Consider the following 12,047-nt stretch of genomic DNA (forward strand, 5'->3'; position numbering starts at 1 on the left):
AGTCTTTACTTCCCCTTTATTTTAGACAACCAATAGATCCCATTATATACATTCTAATTACTTTATTTAAAACAAGTCACTAAAAAAAACGGCATTTTAATCAGTGCAAATACAGCTAACAGCAATGTCAGCTGTTTACAATTGCTTGGGGTGCCAATGTGCCATGATTAATGGCATATTCCCAGGGACAAGACATATAGATCACTATATCCAAACACTGATGTTTAACTGTGATCCTTTGGGTGCAATGGGTTGATGCACTAGTTATTGAAGCATGTTTGATTCCATTTCTTGTTTCCGTCACCGAATGGCTTGTGTGTAGACACCCGTCAGTAGCCGGATTCTCCACTGCTTCCTTTCAGCCATCCTCTGTACCAGAGTTCCCATTATCACTCTGGTACAAGGGTTGGGAGAGAGAAAGAGTGGACCGTTATAATAATGTACATTGAAGTTACCAGCTGCTCAGATCTGTAAGACAAATGGACATGCCAGTTACATTTCATTGTAACAGATTTGTACCCCCCCCATGTGCTATTTTACATTATACAGGTATGGGATCCGCTATCCGGAAACCTGTTATCCGGAAAGCTCCAAATTACAGGAAGGCCATCTTCCATAGACTCCATTAAAAGTTTAAAGTTATTTCATTTTCTTTGTAATAATAAAACAGTTCATTTTACTTGATTCTAACTAAGACACAATTAATCCTTATTGGAAACAAAATCAGCCTATTTAATGTTTAAATTATTTTTACTAATTTGATTTTTAATAATTATTTTTGCTAGGGTTAAGGTATGGTAATCTAAATTGCAGAAATCTGGATAACAGGTCCCATACCTGTATAGTTTTTTTTTACAAAATGTGGCAAAAATAGCACAAAGCACCATGCATGTTGCCCATAGTGCACTTTTTTCTAGCTAACAATTGAATTAACCCTGTTAAGTTAAGGGCAACAAAAGCAGCCCCAAATTGTGCTCCCTATGTATGGACCACCACATGCCATCTATATCAATATGAAGCACTTAAAGAGCTGGTTCACCTTTGAAGTAAATTTTAGTATTTTACAGAATGCCCAGTTCCTAACAATTATGCAATAGGTCTTCATTATTTATATTTTATACTTTTTGTGTTAATTGCCTTGCTCTTTTGCCTCCTTTGGGTCACTGGTCCCATCTAAAAACAAATGTTCTGTAAGGCTATAAATGTATTCTCATTGCTACTTTTTATTACTCATCTTTCTATTCAGGCATCTCCTATTCATATTCTAGTCTATTATTCAAATTGGAGCATCGTTGCTATGGTAATTTGGACCCTAGCAACCAGTTTGCTGACTGGAGAGCTGAATAAAAAGCTAAATAACTCATATAATAGAAATTGTAAAAAAATAAAAACCAACTGCAAATTGTCTCAGAATATCACTCTCTGCATCATACTAACATTTAATAAAAAGGGGTAAAGAACCCCTTTAACCACTATTATTCTGTTCCACAGGTACAAGGCAGGGCAATTGTGGGCACAGATACACGAGGAGCCCTGCATCTGCCCTGTGCTTGTTCTGACAGATCCATCATAAAGATGAAATTGGTGGAAGGCGCACGGCACTCATCCACAATACAGAAGGTTAGAGAGCTAAGTGCGCAGTGTGTTAAGGCAACATGTTTTAGCCCATTAGTGGGCAGGACTCAAAAACAAGATGTGTGTACGTCTATCCACTTAAACTTATTGTCAGAAAAAGAAATTCTGATTTTAGCCTCTGAGCGTATCTATCGTGTGCGTGTTTATTATACAAGGGTGCTCTGGAGGTTCCTGGAAGGTATAATAATAATAGGTAGGTTGCGTGAGTCAGCTCTCACTGATAGCAGCTTCCTTTGCAGAAAACAATTAAAATTACCCTGTTACGTTAAATGTCTTGCTGAAGGCAAGCTACAGTGAGTCAGAGCTGACTCATACAACCTACCTGGTTTTGGAGTTGTTCTGGGTCCCCAGTGTTGCACGGAACTGCCCGCATTATGAAATGCCTGTCACGGAGGCACCTATTGGTGTCATTGGTCTTGATACTTATGAGGCTATGCAGAGTATAAGCCCATTCCACTCCAATTGTGCTCTAATATCACATGTACCTATGGGTGTGGCTGTGAATTTGAACCCATCAGCTGTCAGCAATTGCTGAAGGGCCACAGGTTTGTATGACTGGTACCATAACTGAAAATTTTTATATCAAAAGATATATGTCCCAAAATTGATTATTTATTAGTATTCACATATTAAAAACTATTTTTCTTTGATACATACTGACCCCAAATGGCCCACCTTATGCGTTTCGTACCCTCCGGCACTTAGTCATAGATGTCACATAGACACCTATGACTAAGTGCCGGAGGGTACGAACCGGGGCATGTCTAAAAATATACAGAAATCAGATGTATGGACTCCCGATTATAAAATAGTTTATGGTACCATATCTGCCTTAGATTTGTATTGTCAGATGCAGACATGCTGTATATTTATTTCTGCATTCACACCACCCATGTATATAAGAAATCCCTGTTTGCTTTCCCTTTGTCACTGCTGTTGTGAAACTATGAATCTGCAGTGTTGAACTCTCTGTGTACATGTGTCATAGTAAAAGTGCACTGTAAAGCTAGGCACACACATGAGCACTAAAGTAATAAGGACTGTATATTACACACAATGCCTAAAATTGTACACTAACTGAATGTGCGGGCAGGAAAGACCCAACCTGCACATTACTATTTATTGTCTAGTACTGTGCCCTGAGTCTTGCACGCATTGAGGTTCTAATATTACATCTGCTACCCTTTCTATAGACAAAAGGTTCATGATTCAAATAGCAGAATGACTGTCCATGATGTACCTAGTGTTCGATATGGAACAGCACTACTCAATTTCTTTGATTAAAAATGCCTGTATTACATTATTTTCCGGGCATTACAGCAGGATGAGGTATCTAATGTACTTAGAATTATGCCGGCATTGTGACTGTGTACAATTAACCTCAGAAGCTAGGTCTGTAATTCTAAAAGCATTAATATGTTTAGATTTTTATATACTATTAAACATTTACCCGCTGTGTACCCAGGATTGCAATGACAAAGTCACTGTGTTCTCTTAAGCCTGTACTGCAACGAAAATGATAATGGCAGGATGACTGTGGACTATTAAGCTTACAGTGTACCCAGAGTTTTACTGTCAGTGTGACTTTGTAAACAACAGTGTATCCATAATGATAATTACAGTCACATTGTACACAATTTATTCTGCTGTGGCCCGTGACCAGGAATATTCGGATGATACATTTATGAACAATAATTATGTATTGAACGTCTGTTGTTATGAATATACAACACATCTGTGCCCTATAGGGATCCTGAGCTAGGGGAACACAATACACTACATGCTACACACTGTGTTTGTGCATGGGTTGAACTTACAGAGGGGTAACCCATGTCCTTTTGTTATTATCTTATATCTGGATACCTAATACCCGTATTTATAAAAATATAATAGAACACATACACTAAGAGAAGAGGCAGTGCATTTAGTGGGGAGAAAACCCCTGGGTCAAATATATTGAAAATACTAGGTATTAGCAATATAGTAGTGGTAGTACAGTCTGGGAATGACACTGCAGCAATTTACACTGGGTTTATGTTTCTATCATTTGATAAGTACATTGCAGCCAGTAACATTGGCACTCCCTTTGCACACTACTCTGATATCAGTTGTGCAGGCACTGCTTTTGTGTAAGCGGGAAATGAACTGCAGCCAATGTCTTTGTGTGATGAAATGATCTGAAGCCAGTGGTGCTGGAGTTGCGTTTCTGTAATGGAGAAATGTATACTGGCAATGACTGTGACTGTCTGCATTGCAGATTCTTTAAACCCCACGTCAAAACCAATATACATGGCGCTCTTACCTACATGCCTTTCAGCTTTAATTTAAATACATTATCTTTGAAAAGGTTCACTTGTACTTAGAGTTGTTGGGGCTCATTTACAAAAGGAGACTGCAAGTGCAAACTCCTGCTCAAAATTGCTCAATCATATAATAATAAGTACTTTCCTGACTTCCAATGATGAATTTCCCACACTACTTGTGCCTGGCGCAAAGCCCTGATTTTATTATTTAATTACCTTTCAAAATTCTACTTGTTACAGGATCGGTTAATACTGAGGGCAATTTTTGGCACCTGCACCCAGTGTGTGAGCAAAAGCCAGTAGTGTGTACTTCAAACTATATATTAATGTGCATTAAAATCCATAGCCACCTTCTTTGGATGGATCAGTATTTATTTAGGCTAAAATTATCACTTCTGTTAATCTAAGGATAGATGATTGGTAGAGTAGATGAGATAAAGATAGATAGATAGATGATGACAGACAGAAGATAGATAGAAAAATAACATCTATGATGCAGAGAGATCTTATGAACCAATTAGCAAAAATGTACATTAAAAACTGAAATTCCCTCTGTTCCTAGTGAACTAGTGTGCTCTTATGGTGCCACAAACACAGAGAGACCCAGACTCATTTGCATATGATTCGTTGAGCTCTACTTCATGTTACCATGCGATTATTCAAAATGAATAAGGTCACAGTTTCTACGCAGGTAAAAGCTTATCTCCTACAGAGTTTATGTTGCTGCTGCTGAACTAACAAAACATTATTTTTTGTTGTATCACAAAAACCCAAATTTTGAGGTTTTAATGGCCTTAACCACTTTACAACTGAATGTTTTTTGGGGGGGGGGTTGCATCAGCACTACATAGGACAATGGCAATTTGAATCCAGTATCTGTACTAATAAGGAGTCATTAGTTCACTGAATGTCATGCTCTGTCTGAGCTCATAAGCACTGTATGGAAATATGACATGTGAGTGCATCTGTCTCCTCGCCCTGCCTCTCTGGCATCTACATGCGATTTGTCTTTCATCATTATCATTTCATCCCTCATTATCAGCCCTGACTGGTTACTGCTTGGGTGTATTTGTAGGGCATCTAGTTAACACTTTATCACACCTCAACGATCATAATAAATGACAGCAGCCCCTATACGAGTATTGAAGTGGATCTATGTTGGTAGTCAGAGGATAAAAAATAAGGTTTATTGTATGCAAAGCCCAATGCCTTTATTGTATTTGAGTCTGTGCCCAGTAGTTAAGAAATAGAACCCCACAATTTTTAACTCATTCTCAGGGCTGGATCTGCATACGTCTGGGGAGTCTGATATAGGCAGACTAGTTAGATAGATGATAAATAGATAGATGATGATAGATAGATGATAGATAGATAGAGGTAGTTAAAGATATGCAGAAAGAAATATTGGTAGGTATTTGCTGAGAGGCGTATCTAAACATAAATACCATCTATGTATTTGTCTGTCTGTATGTCTATAATATAGACAGACAGATGGGTGCATGTCAGTATACAGTATACCTACCAATATCTCATTCTGTGTATCTCTGACTACCTATCATCTATCTATCTATCTATCTACCTATCTATCTATCTATCTATCTATCTATCTATCTATCTAATCTATCTATCTATCTACCTATCTATCATCTCTCTATCTGTCTATTTTCTGTTTGTAGATAGATACATTGATATTAGAGACAGATGATAGACAGATAAATAGATGAAGGTAGTTAGAGATACACAGAAATAGATAGTGGTAAATATATTTAGACAGGTATCATCATCAGGTATATTTAGACAGGTATCATCTATCTATGACAGATGGGTGCCTCTCAGAATATACCTAACGCTATCTCTTCCTGTGTAACTCTAACTACCTTTTTTCTATCTATGTAGCTATCTATTGATCATCTATTTGTCTGTCTATATCATTCTATCTATCTATCTATCTATCTATCTATCTATCTATCTATCTATCTATCAGACAGATGGGTGCCTATCAGCATATACCTAACACTATCTCTACCTGTGTAGCTCTAACTACCTTTATCTATCTATCTATCTATCTATCTATCTATCTATCTATCTATCTATCTATCTATCTATCTATCATGATCTATCTATTTAATTATCTATCTATCCTCTATCTATTTAATTATCTATGGTTAGACATATATTTATATACATTTATAAATCATACTGATGAAGATGATAGATCTGTCTGTAGGCAGATAAAACTGTGCAGAGACAGGTAGATGATTATTTTATAGATAGGATAAGTAAATCTGTGTTGAGTTAGAGCAATACAATATCTTATCACATGTTACAGATGATGCAAAAACAATGCAATGTATACATACATCAGCATCTGTGAGTGGTGCTCTCCCAGTATATTTATGCTATGCATTCCATGGAATCCATACTGCTGTATGTTGTTTAGAAGATCCCTGCCATAGAAATAAATATGAGGGCTTCTTATTTGCTCTACGCAGCATAAAACTAGGAACTAGAAATGTGTTCTGCAGAAACTTCCTCATTCTCTGCTATGCATCAGGCAATATGCCGTATCATTTAAAATACAATATGAATACAATATTATACAGCAGAAAAAGATATTTACCTATTTAAATGCCACCTGTTGAATGAGTTGTGCAAATGCCTATATCTAAACCTGAATGTAGGCAATGCTTTTATTTTGAGATTATATGTCTTACCTTAGAGCCATGCTGAAAGAGAGCAAGATTAGCCTTTGAAGTCAGGTATGAGAATTTCTATACCAGCTCCCCAACATACCTCTAAATAAAAACACACATGACCCCTCCCTAGGCTAATCTAAGGGAACCCATTGACCAATCAGGAGACAGAGAAGCAACGATGGCAGGAAACGATAGGACTAAGGTTTCCTGCACTAGAGGAAGTATGAGCAGAAGGAAGTGAGGTCACTGGTTGCAAAGAAAAGGGGGCCAGATGTTTACTCGAACAATCAAATATTTCTGTGCATAAACAGGAAGAGGTGTCTGAGCAGTAGAGGGTGGGGGTCTGAATAAGGGTGTGTGAAAGGTACTAGTTTGAAAAATCAATCTTTGTGCTGGTATAGGCACAGATTATCCATCCATATTTTTTACTCAGTTGCCCTTTGATGTGGTTTTCACTTCACCTTAAAAATGGCAGAGTTGAGGGTTACCGTTGCACTCTAGGGTGAGGTTAACAATCTCGAGTTTCACTTCCATACTACAGATCATACTGAGCTTTAGTAATGCCACACACACTATGGGCTACAAGTTCATCAACTTTTATTGGCCTTATCTCAGTCATTATAAGATTTAGCTATTTCATGATCAGATCAAAAAAACACCTAAATACTGAATGGGAAAAGAGCATAGTTGGCATTTGTCCCTAATTTCCAAGGGCAATCCTTGCACTGATTTGGAAAGTGACTTACTTCACTCAAGATTGGTCTCATGGCATTAATTCAGTTCTCAGTGTCCAACCAATATTTATAGAAAACAACAACTTCAAGGGAGTTCAAATGCAATCCAATTACTATAGTCATGACAATTAAGCATCTCAGGTATGCTATGCATTTTGCTCCCTTTATTAGTGAAAAATATTGTATGGCATAAAGGCCCAATGTTTGTCAAAATGTCTATGTGCATATGAAGAATCATGCAAATTACCGATTAGTTGCTATGGATTAGCGGAACTGAATTAAAATATGCACCTACTATCCACTTAGAACAGTGATCTCCAAGCAATGGCTCATGAGCACTCCACGCCCTTGGATGTTGCTCCCAGTGGCCTCAAAGCAAGTGCTTATTTTTTTATTCCTGACTTGGATGCAAGTTTTGGTGGCACAAACAAAAACTATATATACTGCCAAACAGAACCTCCTCTATGCTGACAGTCCACATACTGTAAGGACTACCCAATAGCCAACCAGAACCCTTATTTAGCACCCTCGGGAAGTTTTTTTCATGCTTGTGTTTCTCTTCTGACTTTTTTGACCTGGGCATGATGGGCTGGAATATACAGATAAACTCCACCCTAGTTGCTCATGAATTTTGCAGCTACAGTCATAACCTTATCAATCTCACAACCTTTTCCACAACTAACCCCATGTTATGAGGGAGGTAATGATCCGGTCCTGGATTTTATTAAGCTGAAACATGAAATAAAGTCTTAAAAAGATTTATAGTGGATCATCTCCCTCATGGCATGGGGTTAGCTGACATCTCTGACAGCTCTCTACACTACATCAGCAAACAATGTTTAGAACACAGTCAATGTAGTTCAAATATCACAGCTTTGTCCAATATTTGCAACCTCATAGCAGATTATTCTTAAATTCCTTATGCTCTACCCATACTCTCCTTAGGACGACTACCCCTAGAACTTTCTTATCTGCACTCCCACTGGGCCTGTCTTGTGCAGGATTCCTTTTCTCTTAACTTCAGTTACCATATGATCTACTGAATGTTCGTTTTCCTAGGAAAAGTTTTCAAAACAAAATATAAAGTATTTACACTAAGAAAATTCCACTCTAATTTTCTGTGGCTTATTTCTGGAAGCATGTCATAATGCAGTGATCCCCAACCAGTAGCTCATGAGCAACATGTTGCTCTCCAACCCCATGGATGTTGCTCCAAGTGGCCTCAAAGCAGGTGCTTATTTTTGAATTCCAGGCTTGAAGGCAACTTTTGGTTGCATAAAACCAGGTGTACTCCCAAACAGAGCCTCAATGTAGGTTGACAATCCACATAGGGCCTACCAAATGGCCATTCACAGTACTTATTTGGCACCCTAAAAACATTTTTCATGCTAGTGTTGCATACCTCCCAACTGTCCCATTTTTAGAGGGACAGTTCCTCTTTTGAGAGCTCAACATGCAGTCCATCATTTGTACTGAAAAGTCCCATTTTCTCTTCACTTAACAGCCAGAAAAAAAACCAATAACTTAATTGGCTTTTGGCAGAGAGCCCAGAACAGCCACAGCAGCTGATAAGATGCTTTTGTAACAATTTCAAGATAAGCAAATAAGTCATTGTAACAATATAAGGGTGTTTCACCTTCATTAGCAAAACTGTAATAACTGAAAAAAAACACAGAAATATGTTCAAACTTTCATAACTTGCCAAATTTTATAAAATTAACATGGTAATTAGGGGGTGTGGTCACAAAAATGGTTATGGTTAAAAAAAATGCTGCACTACGCATGCCAACTTTTATGTCCTTCTGTTTGTTTCCAATATGTTGGGAGGTATGGTGTTGCTCCCCAACTCCTTTTACTTCTGAATGTTGCTCATGGGTTTAAAAGGTTGGGGATCCCTGGTCTAAGGCTAGTCATACATGGATGTATTTGCTTGTTTAGTGAGATTGCCAAAGGAATAACTCTCTCCCCAATATAGTGTGTAATGGTGTGTAACAATGGGCTGATCAGATCGTTTGACCCTAGAGCCAAACAATCAGTTCATAACTAGGAAATTATAGGATATTGGGGCAAGGACAGCATCAACAAGACAGTAAAACAATGAAAATTGACCAGGCAATTGCATTGGAGGGCCTCAAGTACAGGTAAATAAGCTGTTGACACAGTTTGAACGGGCTGAATCAATAGCTTAAATCTGCCTGTGTATGGCATTTACCATTTAAAGGGATACTGTCATGGGAAAAAAGAGTCACATAACTTGGGGCAGCTGGGAAATTGACAATATGTCTAGCCCCATGTCAGATTTCAAAATTGAATATCAAAAAAATCTGTTTGCTCTTTTGAGAAATGGATTTCAGCGCAGAATTCTGCTGGAGCAGCACTATTAACTGATTCATTTTGAAAAAATTTGGTTTCCCCATGACAGTATCCCTTTAAGAATAACAGGTGGCTGGCTACTATACAGTACATTATTACTATTATTCTGTATATTGAACATATTTCCTATGAGTTTGCAGACATGTTACATCACTCATTGGCCCAGTGGATCTTACAATCTAAGGTTCCTATCATATAAAATATGGTCTATTTTTATTAGGAACAATTAACCTGCCTGTATGTTGGAGTGTGGTAGCAAACCCAGGAAGGCACAGGGAATTGGAATTTGCAATTGTGATTTTCTGGTACATCTGCTTAGAAAACACCCCTAGCCATAGTTTTTCTGCATTTGTCAGTGACAAATCAGTTATTCTTTTGGCATGAATAACCTGATAGAGGTATACAGAAAGTTCATCTCCCATTTAGACCCTTTGGAGAAAACTATTAAAATGTTGAAAAATGATTTCCTTTTTCTCTGTAGTAATAAAACAGTACCTTTTACATGACTGTTACTTAGCTGCATGGATCCATGTTAGTGGCAAACAATCCTATTCGGTCTATTTAATGCTTAACGGCTAAAGGTATGGTGATCCAAATTACAGAAATTAGGATCCCCTATGAGGAAAACCCCAAAACATTCTGAATAATAGATCCTATTTCTATACAAAAGTCTTTTCTCTGGCCTAGTAATTAAATTAAGCCCATGTTTTAATAATAGGTATAAAATCTTCAAGGAGGTTGTTGGAAAATATTGTATAAAATATATAATACAGTATTCTTTTTAAGAAGCATAAACAGAGCATAGGTTAAACATTCACAATGTGACATTTTTGTATCACACTCCAATCTGCCATGAGTTGCCATTGTTGCTTTACAGTGCTTGTGTCCTGAGTTTGCCATGCACTCTAATTGCAAGCTTCTATATGTCAACGGGACAGTTGTATAGCCATCATTCAAGCTATTTTATTTTATAAAAAAATATATATATTCATATTTGTAAAAATAAATGTAACAAAGCAATTTTTTTTGTGATCCGGTTTTTTTCCTGCAAATTAACACAATCATGTTTCTCCAGTGAAAATTTGCAATATGCCATCCATTGGGTGGGGAAAAGCTCGACTGAGTTTAATATCACAATCAAATTTCGGAAGAAATTCTAATTAGAAAATTGATTAATAGGCCCCCCATTTTATCTACTTATTAGTTGATGCATGGTCTATGTATTACTATAGCTGCATGTGATGGGGATCTAGGAGATTAGGGACCCTTTAAATCTGTAGCTGAAACTGAGCATCCAAATAGCTGACCCCATAACCTCTTGATGAGGCAACATTCCTTAAGGTCTCTGGGGTCTGTCTGCCTTCATATAGAAGAGAGGAGTCCTGTAAGATATTGTGTTGTTCAGAAGAGGATATCCCTCCCCACCCAGGGAAGTTCCTATCACTATTAACTAAATAAAACATTTCCTGCTGCTTTCCGCTGGGTCTTTATTTTAGGGATTTTTGATGTGAATTGTTTGAAGTTTGCCCTCCCCCCAGACTTGGCAGCTGTATATCTTCAATCCTTGGGTGCCATTGAAGTTTGCTCAAGCACCAGATATTACCACTCTTAGGTCTAAGTTCTGTGTAAAGGGAATACACATTTTTTTACACATACAATGTAAAGAACTATTTTCTATTATTTCACCGATTCACAAGCACTATTGTCTCTCAGTTTTTTTGATCTGTATAAAAGTTTACGGAATTGGTCACATTTTTAAAATATAGAAGTACATTTTTGAGCTAATTTTCTCACTGTAAAATGTTCTGGTGTGTTTTTTGTTTTTTTGTTTTTTAAATAATTATAATAATTTTAATACATTCATGACAAATGAAGATGTGAAATAATGAATTTCTATGATATATCATCCCAATTGAATGTAGACATATTTGCTAATTTTCAATCCTTTTTGAATCAAGCGCAGATGCACCTATTGATGCAGGGGAACCCCTTGAGCTACCACCACCTCCGAATCAGATGGGAGCTCCAGTTTTCTCAAGTTATTTCTCACTCAAAGTGCATTAAAGTCAATGGGCTTCTTTTCTTACAAGACTTTTTGATCTCTGCAACTATTTTGTCTTGACAACTTTTTTGTTGTGGTCAATTTTTTTTCCGTGGCAAATTTTTACAGCAGGTGCGTGAAAAGATATGCAAATTAGCTCATCACTATTCATTCATTATAAAGGGTGTAATATCTAGTGCACAGCAGCATTATGAAAGTATTCGTGTGCTGTATCTACAGAAGGCAGTACAGGGTTCAGATTGCC

The 12,047-nt window shown here is 37.3% G+C and overlaps 1 long non-coding RNA gene across 1 annotated transcript; it reads right to left on the bottom strand.

Moving 5' to 3' along the window:
- Window positions 1–47: 47 nt before the first annotated feature.
- Window positions 48–6,727, bottom strand: LOC121395624. The gene is made up of 3 exons (XR_005962598.1): window positions 6,653–6,727; window positions 6,299–6,385; window positions 48–468 (listed from the first exon to the last, which is right to left on the bottom strand). It is a non-coding gene; the product is annotated as an uncharacterized LOC121395624 (long non-coding RNA).
- Window positions 6,728–12,047: the final 5,320 nt, after the last annotated feature.

The sequence above is a fragment of the Xenopus laevis genome, chromosome 7L, assembly GCF_017654675.1.
Source record: "Xenopus laevis strain J_2021 chromosome 7L, Xenopus_laevis_v10.1, whole genome shotgun sequence".
NCBI classification, from domain to species: Eukaryota; Metazoa; Chordata; class Amphibia; order Anura; family Pipidae; genus Xenopus; species Xenopus laevis.